Below are 19,748 nucleotides of genomic sequence, written 5' to 3' on the forward strand. Positions count from 1 at the left end.
CTCGTCAGAACAAAAACTCACTTGAAGTTTTCGGGTCGAACGTCGTCGTCCTGGGTGTGTGGCTCTGACAGGTGCAGCATGATGCACTCAAACAGCTGCAGGAGCAACAGCTCCAGACGCTCCACAGACATCTGCTGACACATGCCCTCCACCTCCATCCCCTGCTCCTCGCTCAGGTCTTCACGTAGCTCTCTCTCCACACTGTCAAAGGCGTCCTGGCACAGGACAGTATCATGTCACAACAACGATTCATGCCAAATCTTTGATACATGTTCATATCGAGACTAAAGACTGGTTTACTGTCTGTACACAGGCACAGAAATCTGTTGTCCAACATATGTAAATGATGTATGGATAAACACTCTTAATGATTAAAATCTTAACCTTACAACAACAATGACAAGATTATTCTTATTATGACAGTGTTCTCCCTGGATGCAAAGAACCAACCTTACAACAACAACAACAACAACATTGTTCTTATTATGAAAGTTTCTCTCTGAATGCAAAGAACCAACCTTACGACAACAACAACATTATCTTTATCATGACAGTGTTTTCTCTGGATGTAATGAAAGAACCTTACAACAACAACATTATCTTTATCATGACAGTGTTTTCTCTGGATATAATGACAGAACCTTACAACAACATTATCTTTATCATGACAGTGTTTTCTCTGGATGTAATGAAAGAACCTTACAACAACAACATTATCTTTATCATGACAGTGTTTTCTCTAGATGTAATGAAAGAATCTTACAACAACATTATCTTTATCATGACAGTGTTTTCTCTGGATGTAATGAAAGAACCTTACAACAACAACATTATCTTTATCATGACAGTGTTTTCTCTGGATATAATGAAAGAACCTTACAACAACATTATCTTTATCATGACAGTGTTTTCTCTGGATGTAATGAAAGAACCTTACAACAACAACATTATCTTTATCATGACAGTGTTTTCTCTAGATGTAATGAAAGAATCTTACAACAACATTATCTTTATCATGACAGTGTTTTCTCTGGATGTAATGAAAGAACCTTACAACAACAACATTATCTTTATCATGACAGTGTTTTCTCTGGATGTAATGAAAGAACCTTACAACAACATTATCTTTATCATGACAGTGTTTTCTCTGGATATAATGAAAGAACCTTACAACAACATTATCTTTATCATGACAGTGTTTTCTCTGGATGTAATGAAAGAACCTTACAACAACAACATTATCTTTATCATGACAGTGTTTTCTCTGGATGTAATGAAAGAACCTTACAACAACATTATCTTTATCATGACAGTGTTTTCTCTGGATGTAATGACAGAACCTTACAACAACAACAGCATTATCTTTATCATGACAGTGTTTTCTCTGGATGTAATGAAAGAACCTTACAACAACATTATCTTTATCATGACAGTGTTTTCTCTAGATGTAATGAAAGAACCTTACAACAACATTATCTTTATCATGACAGTGTTTTCTCTGGATGTAATGAAAGAACCTTACAACAACAACATTATCTTTATCATGACAGTGTTTTCTCTGGATGTAATGACAGAACCTTACAACAACAACAACAACATTATCTTTATCATGACAGTGTTTTCTCTGGATGTAGTGACAGAACCTTACAACAACAACAACAACATTATCTTTATCATGACAGTGTTTTCTCTGGATGTAATGACAGAACCTTACAACATTATCTTTATCATGACAGTGTTTTCTCTGGATATAATGAAAGAACCTTACAACAACAACATTATCTTTATCATGACAGTGTTTTCTCTGGATGTAATGAAAGAACCTTACAACAACATTATCTTTATCATGACAGTGTTTTCTCTGGATGTAATGAAAGAACCTTACAACAACATTATCTTTATCATGACAGTGTCTTCTCTGGATGTAATGAAAGAACCTTACAACAACATTATCTTTATCATGACAGTGTTTTCTCTGGATGTAATGAAAGAATCTTACAACAACAACATTCTGATTATACACTGTTCTCAAGACAATACAAGACAAGACAAGACAAGACGTGTTTATTTCAGGAAACCCCGTGGGGACAGATGAAAACACTACACATCTCATGTAACTAATACAAACGTTAAGGTATTGTGCTAATTTTTGTTTAAACAATGGCCACAACAACTGCCTGGTCAAGACATACATTTGTGAGGAAGAAAAGATAAGAAGAAAAAAGGAATGTGGTGGATGTAAGGAATGAGCCCTACAACAACAGCATTATCATGTTTTCCAGACTGAGGGAGACAGGTACCTGGTGATGGGCGGCCAGGATGACAGCTCTCTGGTGACACAGCACCAGCCACAGGGACTGCACGTGGGTCAGTTGACACAGCTGCTGGGCCTGACACACACATACACACACACACATACACACATGCACACACAAACACGCACACACACATAAACACACACACAGACACACACACACGCACACACATGCACACACACACACGCACACATACACGCACACACACATACACACACACACACACACACGCACACACACACGCACACACACACACATACACACACACACATACACACATGCACACACAAACACGCACACACCCACACATAAACACACACAGAGAAACACATATATCTCTCTCTCTATCTCTATACATAGAGAGATATATATCAGAGTGGTAGTCTAGTGGTAATGCATTCTGTTTGAACCCGTCTCCTTTTGTTGGACAATTCTTTGTTGCCTGGTGGTGCATCTTCCAAAGAACATTGCAGCCATTTTCTTTGAGATTATACGAATTGGCAATTTGAGAACAATGCTCCGACAGAACATCTCTCGACATCAATTCAGTCATTTAGTAAACTGCACTTATTAAAGGCAGTATAGCAGAGTTGGTCTGGTACAGAACTTTTGGTCGAGTGTTTGCCAGTGCTGAGGGTTTGAGGCCCAATTTTGACATGGTGTTTTTGTCACTGGAAGAATCTCCTTACTCAAGTTTCCGTCACTCCACCCAGGTGTGAATAAGTACCTGACTTCAACTAGGGAAGGTGGAAATGTCTGGAAATAGGTACTGGACCCTGCATTCCTCACTGCACCCAGGTGTGAATGAGTACCTGACTTCAACTAGGGAAGGTGGAAATGTCTAGAAACAGGTACTGGACCCTGCATTCCTCACTGCACCCAGGTGTGATTAAGTACCTGACTTCAACTAGGGAAGGTGGAAATGTCTGGAAATAGGTACTGGACCCTGCATTCCTCACTGCACCCAGGTGTGAATGAGTACCTGACTTCAACTAGGGAAGGTGGAAATGTCTGGAAACAGGTACTGGACCCTGCATTCCTCACTCCACCCAGGTGTGATTAAGTACCTGACTTCAACTAGGGAAGGTGGAAATGTCTGGAAATAGGAACTGGACCCTGCATTCCTAAGCCAATGGCAAGACACGGTGGATATGAATTTGCTGACACAATGGCTGAAAAAATCTACAGGACCTTTAACTCATTCTACCCCACAGCCACATGCCTGCTACAACTCCCCTGGACCAGTACTTAATGAGACCACTGCAGAAAATACACCAGTGTGGTTCAATAAAACAGTGAAAATCAAACGGTACCAAGCAGGAATATACAAAATTAGAACAGTGTGTTGGTACGAGAATACCTGTACCACAGGGGAAGTAATCATGGTACGAGTCAACTCGCACCAGGAGCAGAATGAGTCAACACTTGAAACTTCTCTTGACTTCAAGCACTGCCAAACACTGACCACTAAAAGCAGAAACCAAACAAACCTTGCGGCTGTAGATGGTGCGTGTCATCTTGAGGGTTCTGGTCATGAAGTCATGGAGGAAGGTGGACGGAGCGCCCCCTAGGGCCTTGAGGAAGGACAGCGCCGTGTTGAGGTTGTCGATGGACTGGCAGATGTCGGGCAGGTCACGCAGGTCCTCCACAATCTGTCGGCGCTCGGCAGGACTCAAACACTCCTGAAACAACACACAGACAACAAGATGGGCTGTGATCGCCGAGTGGTTGGAACACTGCACTTCGAATCCCAGGGTCTTGCGGTTTTTTTTTCTTCTTTGTCTTCTTCATTCGTGGGCTGCAACTCCCACATTCATTTGTATATACACGAGTGGGCTTTTACGTGTATAACAGTTTTTACCTTGACATGTAGGCAGCCATACTCTGTTTTCCGGGGTATGCATGCTGGGTATGTTCTTGTTTCCATAACCCACTGATCACTGACAGGGATTACAGGATCTTTAATGTGTGTATTTGATCTTCTGCTTGCGTATACACACGAAGGGGGTTCAGGCACAAGCACATCTGCACATATGTTGACCTGCGAGATCAGAAAAATCTCCACCCTTAACCCACCATGCACCGTTACCAAGATTTATACTCTGGACCCTCAGATTGAAAGTCCAATGCTTTTGCACACATCGGTCCTGTGTTTGAGTCCCAAGCTTGATTGATTGATTGATTGATTGATATGGATACTTATATAGCGCCTATCCTCGGTCGGAGACCAAGCTCTGAGTGCTTTTCAAACATGGGGTCATTTGCACAACAGGCTGCCTACCTGGGTAGAGCCAACTGACAGCTGCCACTGGGCGCTCATCATTCGTTTCCTGTGTCATTCAATCAGATTTCAGGCAATGACACAAACAAACTCAGACAGACATGTAACATTTTACGTGTATGGTCGTTTTTATTTACCCCACCATGTACGCAGCCATACTCCGTTTTCAGGGGTGTGCATACTGGGTATGTTCTTGTTTCCATAACCTACGAAATGCTGACATGGGTTGCAGGATCTTTAACGTGTGTATTTGATCTTCTGCATGCGTATACACACAAAAGGGGGTCAGGCACTAGCAGGTCTGCACATATGTTGACCTGGAAGATCCACCCTTACCCACCAGGCGCCGTCCCTGAGATTCGAACCCAGGACCCTCAGATTGAAAGTCCTACGCTTTAACCATTCGGCTATTGCGCCCGTCTGATGTGTTACGGGTGGAGATTTTCCCAAGTCCACTTGTGTGCAGACCTGCTGGTACATATACACATGCAGAACATCAAACAAGCACATTGAGGATCCAGTTATCCATGTCTATGTTTGATGGGCTATGGACACACAAGCATATCCTGCAATAAGCCCCCCAAAATGGAGCATGGCTACATAAATGGCAGAATGAACAAACACAAAAAGTCCACTCAGAAACATGAGTAAACATTGAAGATGCAGTCCATGAAAAAAAGGAGACAAGAATGAGGTCAAAAGGGATGCAAATGAAATGGGTTTTAAACTACATTGTGAACATTTTGTCAAATACGGCAATGGTGAAGAAGAGAGTTGTCAAATATAATTCTTACATTTCTATTTCATTACTTTACAACATTCTTTCTACTCATCAACAATTCCTCTGTCAAACAGTTCTGTTGAATACTTATATATGATCACAAGCGCATTCAAACACTTCAATAAAGCCACAAACAGAACTTTAAACCTTTCAGTGCCAAGCCTATTTCATGCTCAGTGACGACTATTAAATAACAAGGAATGTTTTCGTCGAAGAGGGTGATAATTCAAAACAAATTATAGCATGCAAACTACTAAAAGAAAGCATATATGACTTATACTTTTCTGAAAATGAACACACTATCCAGTTATGACAATTTCACATGAATTTAATGATTTTGTGATTGGAAAATTCCTGTGATGCATGGTCGGAAATTTTCATCCTGGAACACTCTTTCGCACACCAGAATGGGATGGAAATTTTCATCCTGGGACACTAAAGGGATTAAAATCATCTGACCCAATGGTTTAAACTATTTTTGTCTAGAAAATATTACAATACACCACTATTACAGATAAACAGGACAATAACAAAAATCATACACAAAGTCTTGCTCTGATATTAAATACATGTTGATTATGTGACGGATGTCTTCACAACTAGAAGTTTGTGACCCAGTCTGATCCATTGACTCAAGAGAGTCTTTCAACACACTGAAATCCTAGCTCACTCACTCAAAAGAAAAACCTCAAGATGACACAAAAACAGCTAAAATGTTCCGCAGTTTATCATGCGGTGAATGAAAACAATAGAAACTCTTCAGCACTGAAAATAAAAGTCAAAACACGAACATAGCCACTGATGTTCAGCTTCTCTCTCTGTAATCTTTATTTGTATAAAGCATTTGAGGTTTAAAGTAAGAGAAACCACGCTGACATTATATGTTTTGGAAAAAAGAACGAAAAATGTCTGTATACATCCCTTCACAAGAGGCAAGAGCCTCTGCTGAATAAACCATTCATATTCTCCTTTTTTTTCTCTCTCTTTTTCTCTCTGTTCTGATAAAGATACATAGCTGTATGTTTTGTTTTTTTTTTGTTTTTGTTTTTTGTTTTTCTAGTGTATCTTTTATTCTTACAAAAAGTTACATATTATCATTTCATTTATTCATGACATGTGAGGAATTATCACCAATAAGAAAAAACAAAACAAACACACACACAAGCACAAGCACACACACATGCACAAAGAAAACAACAGAAGCAACAACAACGTGACAACAACAATATCCTGGATCAACAGAAACAAACATTCAGACAAGACCAAAAAACCATTACAGGACAGGATTACACAGTGTGAACTAATAAGCAAACAGAAAAATAAACAAAAAAACTGGCAAGACAGAGAGCCAAACTGGTAGTTAGAAAAGGCACACTTTAGGAAGAAAAAGAAACATTCCTTGCACAGTAAAAAAAAAAAAAAAAGAGAGAAAAAAAAGAAGAGCATAACACAGGAAACAGCACTGAATAATTATACATGAGTGATTCAAGTAATGGACTGAGGACAAGAGCGCACACACGTAACAAAAATGAAGTATGTATACAGTGCTGAATCTTGTGCAGCGGCAAATCAAAGCACTTCCACACTGGTCATTCACACGCATGCATGGACTGCTCTGCTTCAGTGGGATGACAGATAAAGTTATAAAATACATGTAAACTGAAAACTTAAGAAAATGCAGATCAGGCAGAGAGAGGGGAGGGGATGAGTTAGTTTGGGGAAAGAGGTAGGTTTTATAGCAACATACCGTTATGAATACATGTATGTAACAAGAGAGGCAAGGCCTTCAAGACTCACTTGTGATACACTTTAAAAAAATCCAAGCTTTTTATGCATTGAGTATAATTTCAAAATGTAATGTTTAAGATGAGAAAGATCTGTTTAAAGCAAATTAAGTCCCCTAGCATTAATTACAGAGTAATTTCCCTTTTTTTACTATCTGCACCAAAATGTTTGCAAAATAAATAAAACTTCCATGCTTAGCAAAAGAAGTTCCTGTTTGAACAAAAAATGATAATAATGACTGCTCTTGTTGTTGGGTCAGAATATCAGATCAAAGTGCCAAGTTTAGAGAATACAAAAAATATAAGTATAACAGTAAATGCAGTTTGCATATAATTAGGCTTCATTTTTTATTTTTTGTGCCCATCCCAGAGGTGCGATATTGTGTTAAACAAGATGACTGGAAAGAACTGAATTTTTCCTATTTTTATGCCTAATTTGGTGTCAACTGACAAAGTATTTGCAGAGAAAATGTCAATGTTAAAGTTTACCACTGACACACACACACAGACAACCGAACACCGGGTTAAAACATAGACTCACTTTGTTTACACAAGTGAGTCAAAAAGCTGGAGAAACTTAGAACCTTAGACTGGCAAGAGGAAAGGGAGCGGAGGGGAGGGGGGGGCGTGGGGAAGAAGGAAGGAGGCAGGTTTTCGGGCAACGTACAGACATAAATACTTGTAAATAAAAAGCTGGAGAAACTACAGACTGACAAGAGAAAGGGAAGGGAGGGGCGTGGCAAAGAAGAAAGGAGGTACGTTGTTTTTGAGGCAACATATAAACTCACACATGCGACGCATTACCTGCTGTATTTTTTCTCGGACTGTTTTGAACAGCCTGGAGCTGGTGGTGTCAGCACGATACACCATTGTTTCCACCTGAACAAACAGGGCGCACGCACACACACACACACACACACACACATTAGTTCTCACTTCAGTTTGAAAAAGTATCTCAAAAGACACCTCTTTGGATCTGCCCCAACCCCCCTTCTGCTCCCTCACCCCCTGAACAAAATGGGTATTCACACACAGCAGTCCCCAGTTCAGTTTAAAAAACATATCTCAAAACACACCCCTTTCGTTCTGCCTCCTCTCCCCCCAATCCCCCTCCCTCAATATCCTCACCACCATCTTATTGACTAATGTGTTTCTGGAATTTCACTGGATGTGTGTGTGCATGTGCAGGTGAGGTTTTTTTTGCATGTTTGTGGGCACACTTGCTTGTTTTTTTGTTTTTTTTAATAAAGTACTTGAAGAATTGCTTGCTTTTTATAAAGTAAAGTACTTGAAGCATGTATGTGAAGAAGAAGAAGGAGAAGAAGATGAAGAATCTGCTGATGACAGAATCTTTTGTGTCCCCAATGTCAACAGAGAGAAGCACAGCAAGACAGCTTTCAGTTTTTCAAACCTGAAATACAGTGCTTTGTTTTTTCAAACCTGAAATATGGTGCTTTGTTTTTTCAAACCTGAAATACAGTGCTTTTTTTTTTTCAAACCTGAAATACAGTGCTTTGTTTTTTCAAACCTGAAATACAGTGCTTTGTTTTTTTTGCTTTGTTTTTTCAAACCTGAAATACAGTGCTTTGTTTTTTCAAACCTGAAATACAGTGCTTTGTTTTTTCAAACCTGAAATACGGTGCTTTGTTTTTTCAAACCTGAAATACAGTGCTTTGTTTTTTCAATATTCCACACAGCTCCTCACTCATGCCCTTTAAAACATATCCAAACCATTCCTTTTCCAGCAGTCTCTGTACAATTAAGGCACTTCATTCCATCTGTGTTCTATAAATCCACTATTTCTCCACATGTTTGTGTCTGCGTGCCTGCATGTGTGTGTGTGTGTGTGTGTGTGTGTGTTTGTGTTTGGGTGTGTGTGTGTGCATGTGAGTGTGTTGTGTGTGTGTGTGTGGGTGTGTGTGAGAAAGAGAGAGAGAGAGAGAGAGAGAGAGAGAGAGAGAGAGAGAGAGAGAGAGAGTGAGTGAGTGTGTGTGTGTGTGTGTGTGTGTGTGTGTGTGTGTGTGTGTGTGTGTGTGTGTGTGTGTGTGTGTGTTTGTGTGTCTGGTGAGTGGGGATGGTATGTGTGCTTTGAGTCTGACTGATGTGTTATTGTAAAGTGCTTTGAGAAGGCTACGTAAATGTATTAATAATAATGATATTATTATTGGTATCATTAGCATCATCATCACTGTTGTTATTATTATCATTATTATCAGTAGTAGTAGCAGTAGTAGTAGTAGTAGTAGTAGTAGTAGTAGTAGTAGTATCATCATAAGCATCAGCATCCTTGTTGTTCTTTTTTGTTCTTCTTATCATCATCAACACCATCATCATCATACCATTATCATTATCACTATCATCATCATCATTATTATTTTATCATTACTACCGACATCATCATCACTGTTATCACCAGTGTTGCTATCATCATCATCATCATCATCATCATACTATTATCATTATCACTATCATAATCATCATTATCATTATTGTTATCATCATAAACATCACCATAGCTGTTATTATCGTTGTTGTTACCATCATTAACATCATCATTATCATTATATCACTGTCATTCCCCATCTTCGTCATTATTATCATCATTATCATCATCATCATCATTGTTATCATGTCATCATACTATCATCATAATATATTATTATCATCATTATAATCATCATCATCATTGTTATCATATCATCATACTATCATCATCATTATTATTATCATCATTATCATCATCACCATCATTATCATCATCATCGTTATCATCATCACCATCATTATCATCATCATCGTTATCGTCATCACCATCATTAAGAAAGATGACTCACAGGGAAGTGTCCCACTGGAGACCTCTCCACCCTGGCCTTGCACTGCAGCAGGGTGTCCTGGAGCTGTTGCTGGAAGGCCTCAAAGTCGTACTCCAGCCGTGCCGCCTTCCCCACCATCAGGCTGTAGTTGGAGTGCGACAGCACCATCGGAAGCAAGTCGCGCTCCACCGAGCAGCCCACCAGGTGTCGCTCCGTCGCCGCTCGCACAGGAACCTCGGAGAATCTGTCCGAGGGATGGTGGTGGAAATTTATCAACATGATGTAGGAGTTCAGTTTCAGTTTTCAAGAAGTTGTCAAAGCATATAGACTATTATATCTATCTATCTCTCTCTCTCTCTCTCTCTCTCTCTATATATATATATATATATACATACATGGAGAGAGAGAGACAGAGATTGCAGCAATCCAGTATAAGTCAGAAGTTACCATTTTTTTACATTAAAGTACTTTCAGGAAGTTTGAAAATCCCAGATTAACATATAAAAAACAAAATTGATATATGTATTATGTGGGGTTTTTTTTTTTTTTTTTTTTTTTTTACAAAACTGGTGTGCCCCAAAACAAGAAATGGAGAAATCCACTCATGAAAAAAATACACCAAAAAGCATTTACCTTCTCGAAAGCAAACCTTTGGGCGACATATCGCCCTGATATCAAGGGCCTTTGTTTCAGTCATGTTACAAACCTCTGTGCTAAATTTCATCCTAATATAAAGTGCCTTTGTTTCAGTCATGTTATAAACCTCTGTGCTAAATTTCATCCTAATATAAAGTGCCTTTGTTTCAGTCATATTACAGATAAGCATATTATTTCTGACTGATTTAATGAGGCCTTACCTGCACAAAAGTAAGTCATCTGCAGTCACTTAATGTTTTTGACATTTTACATTCTTTATCAGTTCTTTATCTCATTAAAGACTTTCCTTTTATGAAGTTCAAATATTTTCTTTCAAACTCTTCTTCCATTTCTTTCAAACATTCATCTTTGATTCCACCCTCCATCGATCCTGTTTCCCCCTGACTCATGACACAACTCCCCCCCCCCCCAACTCATGACACAACTCCCCCAGACTCTTGACACAACCCCCCCCCCCCCCGGCCCCCCCAACTCATGACACAACTCCCCCCGACTCTTGACCCCCCCCCCCCCCCTGACTCATGACACAACTCCCCCTGACTCTTGACACAACCCCCCCCCCCCCCGACTCATGACACAACTCCCCCTGACTCTTGACACAACCCCCCCCCCCCCCCCCCCGACTCTTGACACAACCCCCCCCCCCCCCCCCGACTCATGACACAACTCCCCCCGACTCTTGACACAACCCCCCCCCCCCCCCCCAACTCATGACACAACTCCCCCCCCCCCCCGACACAACTCCCCCCAACTCATGACACAACTCCCCCCCCGACTCTTGACACAACTCCCCCCACTCCTCTCTTACCTTTTTCTTCATTCACTTCTCAGTTACATTCAGAATGTGAAAATCTATACTTTAACACAAAATGTCTACAGTCAGCAGTGTGTGTGATAGCGACATTAACTCTTTCACCACCCAGTTTCTGTGTGGAAAACACTCCCCAGCGCCAAATATTTTAGAAACAATGCTCTCAGTCACAGACTTCGGTTCATGTCAAAACAACACAATGGACTTGTTCAGTTCAAACTGTTACACTGTGAAAAATGGTCTTTTCAACATGACCCTTCAATGTCAACAAAAGTCGCCTGTGGTGGTGCACTGTCTAGTCAACTAAAGTCGCCTATGGCAGTGAAAGAGTTAAACAAAATTCCCCCTCTTCCTGCGTGCTGTCCATCACTCACTTCTGCTGGAGAATGGCAGCATAGCTATCCAGGAAGTCGTTGTGTTGGCCCAGATGAACTGCAGGAAGACGTAGGAGCACAGGCCGGCACCCTGCATCGACGGCAGCAACACCGCCACAGGGCTTTGTCCCGTGATGCTAGCATTGTGGAACTCCTCGGGTAGCGACACCATCACACCCTCAATGGGAGCCACACACTCTGCACAACACACCCGTCATTTGTCACTGCATTATTGAATTGCAATAGAGTAAGCATTATCTGTCAACAAGGGAGGCACAGCCTTCATGGCTGGAGTGTGATTCCTACTGAACTGAAAAAAGAAAAGAAAAGAAAAATAGAAAAAAGAAACTAAAGACAGGAGAGGAGGGTGGATTGTTACCACTACTCACTGAGTTTTTTGGGGGGTTCTATACTTGTGAAAATCATACATATTTGTGTGTAGGAATATTTTTTGAAAAAAAAAACAACACGTAAAAAAGCAAAAGCAAATGTGCACACTACATACATTTATTCATAAAAATCATACAGTAAAGTTGAACTGTTTCAAAATTGCATATTTTTTTCCTCCTAATTCCTGTATCTTATTCATCATGTCACATGTATCCTTAATCGCACTTTAGAGCCACTAGTTAAGCATTATACAATTAAATATCACTAATTTATTTTTATTACTCAGGGCAAAAACACAAAGCAAAGACTTACGGTAGCCAATAAGATGTTCCTTGACAATTTCCCAAGCTTTGGAAAAGTTGCTCAGCAGCTGCTCCAACCCTGTATGCTCTGTTGATAATGATAACAGATAGCATTTATATGGTGTGAACTCCCTATATGATGGGCTTTAAGCGCCTCACATAAAACAATACATACATAAGTGCATGACAACATACCTCTGCACATGAAAAAACTACACATACATGTGTATACATACACAAAGCCAATACTGCAAATTGTAGATATCAACACACACACACAATGCCCTACACACACATGCTTGCACACTTGAAAACATTAAAAAAAATATTCACATGACGATGTATTCAGCAATGTTACCGCATTAAAGTATTTCGACTGGTCGAAATCAAATATATATGAGGGGACCTTCAACATGTATATCTGGTCTTTTGCATGTGTACACATGCAAGGGGGATGTAGGCACTGGCAGGTCATGATGAAGTGGGATAACAGAAAAACACCCATCCTTTATCTCCCAGTTGTCAATGCCAGGATGAAGCCCAATGCTTTAACCATTCAGCTACTGCACTTATTTAGACATGGCCCTGGGAAAAGAAATCCTTTCCATTCTTTCATATACGTGGCCATGGTTGTATATCAGGTGACAAATGCAATATCTGAACTTTCTTTTTCCTTTTTTTTTTTTTAAAGCTCAAAACATATGGCTTACTATCAACTGGTCTGAAATTTCGTGCACATGTGCACACACAAAAGTTGTTTTTTTCCTGTTTGAATGTTTGTTTGTTTTGTTTTTTTTCAAATACAAAAATGTAGCATCATATATTACATGAGTAGTGCCTGATGTCAAAATGTATGTAATGGTAATTTGTTTGTCTTTGAAAGAGTATAACCTTCCTTGGAAGGGAAGAAAGATTTTCTTTTTTAAAAGTACATTTAAATGGCAATCAAGTGCAGGACCAACCAAGGGGAAAAATTCACTGTGCATGTGTCAGCACACACTGTCCATCTGCTCCCCACCCCCTCTGCCCCGGCCCCACTCTGTTGCTTCACCTTTCTTGTTCATCACATCCTCAACAGTGAGGGTGGCCGCCTCTGCTCTGTCCAGGCGTCGGTGAAGCTGCATCATCAGTCGTCGCTGGCCTCTCAGGATGGCTGGCACATAGTGCAGGGCCTCCACAACGTGGCGCTGTCAGAAGAACAAAAATAACAAGTCTGTGTGCACAACTGCATAATCTGATGAAACATGTCTGGTTTTGAATGACTAAAAACTTTAAAAAGAAAAGGACAAAAAAAACAAAAAACAACAAACATGAACAGCAGTACAAAAATCATCAGATAAAGAACTGTGCATCATGGTCATCAACATTCTTACTAACAACGTTTTTTTGTTTTTTTTTCTTATTTCATTTTTTTTTTATTTAAATTTTTTTAAAAACTAATATTACATCAAATGAAAAGACATTAGAGCACAAAATCACAACTTTCCTTATTTTTTGGTCTTAAAGATTTAAATGACAATGGAATTTATAACTGAGAAGAAGAGACAGCAGCAGAAGGAGAAGGGGCAGAAGAAGAAAAAGAAGACATGACAGAATTCTCTATGGTGTAAGAGAGTCTTTTCGCAAAGGGTACTCAAGTTAATTATTTATGGGCACTCAGATCTTTAACCTGCCCACCTTTTGCGTACAACAATACCAGCAACCATGTTCTGGTGGCGCACCTGTTGTTTGAAGAGGCGAAGGACAGGGAAGGTGTCCCGTGTGTCCTGACGTGACTCCACCTCCAGGTGGAAGTGCCGGAAGAAGTGATCCACAGTGATGGGGGGACGGAAGCGCCACACAGCCGGAACCAGTGACAACTGGTACACGTCCTGCCCCTCAGGGGGTGGTCCCTCCTCGTCTTCATACACCACTTTGAGCAGAGCCGTGTTGCCTGCATTCACACACACACACACACCACTTTGAGCAGAGCCGTGTTGCCTGGATATACATACACACACCACTTTGAGCAGAGCCATGTTGCCTGGATATACACACACACACCACTTTGAGCAGGGCTATGTTGCCTGCATTCACACACCCACCACTTTGAGCAGAGCCATGTTGCCTGCATTCACATACACACACCACTTTGAGCAGAGCCGTGTTGCCTGCATTCACATACACACACCACTTTGAGCAGAGCTGTGTTGCCTGAATATACATACACACACCACTCTGAGCAGAGCCGTGTTGCCTGGATATACATACACACACCACTCTGAGCAGAGCCGTGTTGCCTGGATATACATACACACACCACTTTGAGCAGAGCCGTGCTGCCTGGATATACATACACACACCACTCTGAGCAGGGCCGTGTTGCCTGGATATACATACACACACCACTTTGAGCAGAGCCGTGTTGCCTGGATATACATACACACACCACTCTGAGCAGGGCTGTGTTGCCTGGATATACATACACACACCACTTTGAGCAGGGCCGTGTTGCCTGGATATACATACACACACCACTTTGAGCAGGGCCGTGTTGCCTGGATATACATACACACACTACTTTGAGCAATGTGGTACTGCCTGCATACACATGTATACCCATCTTAGTGCGCATATGTGTGTTTGTAAGTTTGTATGTGTGTGTGCATGTGTTTGCATGCACACATGACAGTGCAGATGTATGTATTCTGATGTCCATGTAGAAGCCTCTGCATGTGAGTTTAGCAGTTGTTATATTAACAGTTTTTTTGTTGTTGTTTTTTTGCTGCCATCTGTACCGTTTCAGTGGCATTACTCCCACACGGCTCATTTAGTTAGATTCCCCCATACACGGCCACACCGGGGATCATCCGCCACAGTTCCAGGGTCGGCAGTCCACAGGGAAACACCGATATTAGATCGACAGGAGGCCACACACCAGACGTGATTATTAACAGTATTTTTCTTCACATATGTGACAACATAAGGCAAATGTACATACAGTCATGTACAACTGTGTGGTCAACAATTAACCAATGCAAGCCTATAGCACACTCAGCTCTGAGCAGGGAACAGCCACAAGCCCCAAACAATCCTGAAATATCATGCATCTGAAAGGGTTTGATCCCATATCCTCTGGGTTCACACACCGTGATGCTTACAACTTTGCCGTGGTGGCTTGCGCAACGAAACAGCCTTCTATTTAAATTTTGTAATTTATTTCATTTATTTTTTTTCTTTTCTAAACAGCCTACTTGCTGACTTACCCTGACGTGTGTCTGACACGATGGCTTGGTTTCCGTCACGCACAACAGCGTCCATGTTCTGATCAACACACAATGACAGTCCATGTTCTGATCAACACACAATGACAGTCCATGTTCTGATCAACACACAATGACAGTCCACGTTCTGATCAACACACAATGACAGTCCTGTTAATGATCAACACACAATGACAGTCCTGTTAATGATCAGAAAGATCTGTATTCCTTCTGGTGCCCAAGGCCCTACAGTAGTCCAAAATCTTGCATGTGCTCATTTGGAATATTAACTGAAAAATAAGGACTTCTAAAAGTAAGTTGTGAAACGATAATGCTGATGACTGAAATGTTTTCAGCAGTACATAGATACAGACACAGACACACAAATATACCCACCCACCCACCCACACACATTCCCATCATCACTTGTACGCAGAACAGAAACATACCATACCCAGAATTCAACCCCTTCCCCAGCCAACAGCTCCATTCATTCATTATACACACACACCTGCATTACACTACCTCCTAATCACTCACTCACACCTGTCCAAACAACTTCAACCCAAACCTGTATTGCCGGGGCAATGAAGACAGGTGTGAACTGCTGCTCCCACTGTGCCCTCTCCTCCTTTGTGGTCAGCTGGAACTGAGGCCTCCCTGGCACAACTGGAATGCGAGACAACGTTTACCCCATGACAGTTTCACAATAATTTAAGCCAATGTACTCACACCCACACCACAAACACGCACACACACACTCACCACAAACACACCCACACACACACCACAAACAAACACACACACACGCCACACACACACAGGATCATAAATCCAAACCCAGCTAAAGTCTTTGTTTTCCATAAAGAAATGTAAAAAGCATCAATCAAAAAAAACTGTCTTGGTTTAACTTTAAACCTTTAAAACTGATTTGCACTTGGGGTGGGATGGTGGTTTTAAAAATCACAGACACACACCACAACACATACCCACCCCCTCCCTCACACACATCCATACATATGCATCCTCCTCTACACGCCCCCCCTGCACACACACACACACACATTTACCTACACCCCCACTGCACACACATACACACTCCCCACACATGTACCATACCCCCCCTGCCCCCCACAAAAAAACAACCACCTCACACACACACATGAATACCCCTACACACACATACAAAACACTGCACATACCTACACCCCCACTGCACACACATACACACTCCCCATACATGCACCTGCACATCCCCCCCACACTCCCTCCCACACACACACACACACACGCATATACTCATACACATCCCCAAACTACACACACACACACACAAATTTATATACCCCTACACACACACATACCCAACACCCACTCCAGCACCACCACCATCCACACACACACACCACATCCTCCCACCCATTCCCCAAACCCTGCCCCCCCCATCCCCCCAGCCCCTCCCCACCCACCCACACACACTGACCAGGCAAGGTGCAGGAGGCCAGCAGATGACAGACATGGTGCAGGACAAGGAAGACGTCATCAGCACTGCGCCCCAGACACCTCTGCAGCACCTTCAGGTCGTGTTCCATGTGGTCCACGAAGAACTGGGCACACTGGTCTGGGGCGATCCTCGGCGTCACCATCCGACACACTGCCGCCGCCTGGCAACACACGTGTCAGTCAGTTGCTTTCATTGACATGACACACACTGCCACTGCTAGACAACATGTGTTAGTTACATTTATAGACATGACAAACTGCCACTGCTAGGCAACACGTGTTAGTTACATTTACAGAAACAACACACTGCTGCTGTCAGGAAACATGTGTTACTTACATTCACAGATATGGCACACTGCCACTGCCTGGCAACACATGTCAGTCAGTACGTTGCTTTCACTGACGTGACACACTGCCGCTACCCAGTAACATGTGTTCGTTACATTTACAGACATGACACACTGCTGCTGTCTGGCAACACATGATAGTTACATTCATGGAAACAACACACTACCGCTGATTGGCAACACGCGTTGTTATATTCATAGAAATGACACACTACTGCTGCCAGGCAACACGTTAGTTACATTTACAGACATGACACACTGCCACTACCTGGTAACACATGTTAGTTACATTCAAAGAAATGATATACTGCCGCTGCCTGGAAACATGTGTTAGTTACATTCATAGACATAACACACTGCCGCTGATGGGCAACCTAGGGTAAAAAAAAAACCAACAGGGGTACAAAGAGGCTGCTTCACCAGCTGACCACCTGTGTGTTGGTGTTGGCGGACAGGTACAACACAGCATGCAGGAGAAACCGCAGAACGCTGCACTCCACAGACGTCAGCTGTCTCTCGGGAACCGACTCCAATCCTCGCTGTGCTGCTGGGCCAAGGATGTGGCCTTTCTGCGTCCTGTCAGCCCTGAAACACAGTCGTCAAACTGATGGGTGAGGTGAAAGAAGGGTTAGAGCACTGGATTCTCGCCGATGTTTTCAGAGTTCGATTCCCAGTTTCCACACACCTGGCGTGGGTTGCATAAGTGAAGGTAGCAGTGCTAAGTTTACTTATCGTTAAGAATGTTCTCAACTCCATGGCCAGTTCCATAGACTTTGGAACGCTCTTAACTCTAAGCACACTTAGACCCCCTCTTGCAATCCAGCTCTGGTGGGTTAAGGTTGGAGACTTTTTCCAATCTCCCAGATCAATCAATATAATTATGTCTGCAGATATGCTGGCGCGTGACCCCTCTGTGAGTGTATATGTGTGCAGAAGATCAAATACACATGGAGAAGATCCCATAACCCATGTCAAAGATTGGTTGGTTATGGAAACAAGAACATACCCAGCATGCACACCCCCCAAAACAGAGTATGGCTGCCTACAAGGCATGGTGCATGGTAAAGAAACAGTCATACACATGAAAGCCCACTAACATGTATAAGAGAATGAGGGAGTTGTAGCCCACAATTGCAGAAGAAGAAAAAGTTCTCACACCATCAACAATCACAGACTCCATCCCCTCACACAGATTTCAAACAATCACTCATTCACAACACAGAACTGTTCCACACGTGAAAAGACAGACTGACCAACAGCAGTTTTTTCCCCTTGCCCTGAAAGTTCTATTCTCTTAATACAGGATATTTCACAAAGACCATTACACTGTTTTTTCACACTCATCAAGTATGATAATGTTCAATTTAATAAGTACTAATGTTTTCAGATTACAATGATACAGGTGCCGTTTTTACCATTGAGAAAAAGAAAAGAAAAAGAACAAACAGCTAAAAAAACAACAACCAACAAACAAAAAAAAAAAAGCAGAAACAGCTGTGGTGGTATGATATGGAGTGATGGCCTAGAAATAACGCGTCCGCCTAGGAAGTGAGAGAATCTGACCGCGCTGGTTCGAATCACGGCTCAGCTGCTGATACTTTCTTCCCCTCCACTAGACCTTGAGTGGTGGTCTGGACGCTAGTCATTTGGATGAGACGATAAACCGAGGTCCCGTGTGCAGCATGCACTTAGTGCATGTAAAAGAACCCACGGCAACAAAAGGGTTGTTCCTGGCAAAATTCTGAAGAAAAATCCACTTCGATAGGAAAAACAAGTAAAACTGCACGCAGGAAAAGATACAAAAAAATGGGTGGCGCTGTAGTGTAACAACGTGCTCTCCCTGGGGAGAGCAGCCCAAAATTCACACAGAGAAATCTGTTGGGATAAAAAGAAATACAAACACAAATACAAAAAGCTTTTACATTTATGAAGTAATGCGTTTCTAGACTTACCCAGAGTTCTGTATGTTTCTGGCAGCGGCGTTATATCCAATGCCTCCAATCTTATGTCCACAGGGGCACATGCCTTCCACAGCTGGCTGTCCACACTGAAATCATACCATTGTCTTCTATTCAATTTCATCTTCTCCCATTCATTGTCAATGATCATCATTATTTCTGCAGTAAAAATCTTTTTAAAAAAAATCCT

The 19,748-nt window shown here is 41.7% G+C and overlaps 1 pseudogene across 1 annotated transcript in view; it reads right to left on the reverse strand.

The window, feature by feature from the left end:
- Positions 1-19,748, reverse strand: part of LOC143297712 (E3 ubiquitin-protein ligase rnf213-alpha-like) — a 222,519-nt pseudogene that overhangs the window by 7,051 nt on the left and 195,720 nt on the right. The window contains exons 83-96 of the transcript XR_013057300.1: positions 19,553-19,647; positions 18,032-18,185; positions 17,234-17,414; positions 16,322-16,419; positions 15,754-15,811; positions 14,230-14,441; positions 13,560-13,695; positions 12,519-12,596; positions 11,817-12,014; positions 9,996-10,218; positions 7,966-8,040; positions 3,806-3,997; positions 2,301-2,390; positions 22-215 (exon numbers count right to left, since the gene is read on the reverse strand). The product of XR_013057300.1 is annotated as an E3 ubiquitin-protein ligase rnf213-alpha-like (transcript). The remainder of the gene's footprint in view (positions 1-21; positions 216-2,300; positions 2,391-3,805; positions 3,998-7,965; positions 8,041-9,995; positions 10,219-11,816; positions 12,015-12,518; positions 12,597-13,559; positions 13,696-14,229; positions 14,442-15,753; positions 15,812-16,321; positions 16,420-17,233; positions 17,415-18,031; positions 18,186-19,552; positions 19,648-19,748) is intronic.

Source organism: Babylonia areolata, chromosome 23 (genome assembly GCF_041734735.1).
Source record: "Babylonia areolata isolate BAREFJ2019XMU chromosome 23, ASM4173473v1, whole genome shotgun sequence".
Classification (NCBI taxonomy): domain Eukaryota; kingdom Metazoa; phylum Mollusca; class Gastropoda; order Neogastropoda; family Buccinidae; genus Babylonia; species Babylonia areolata.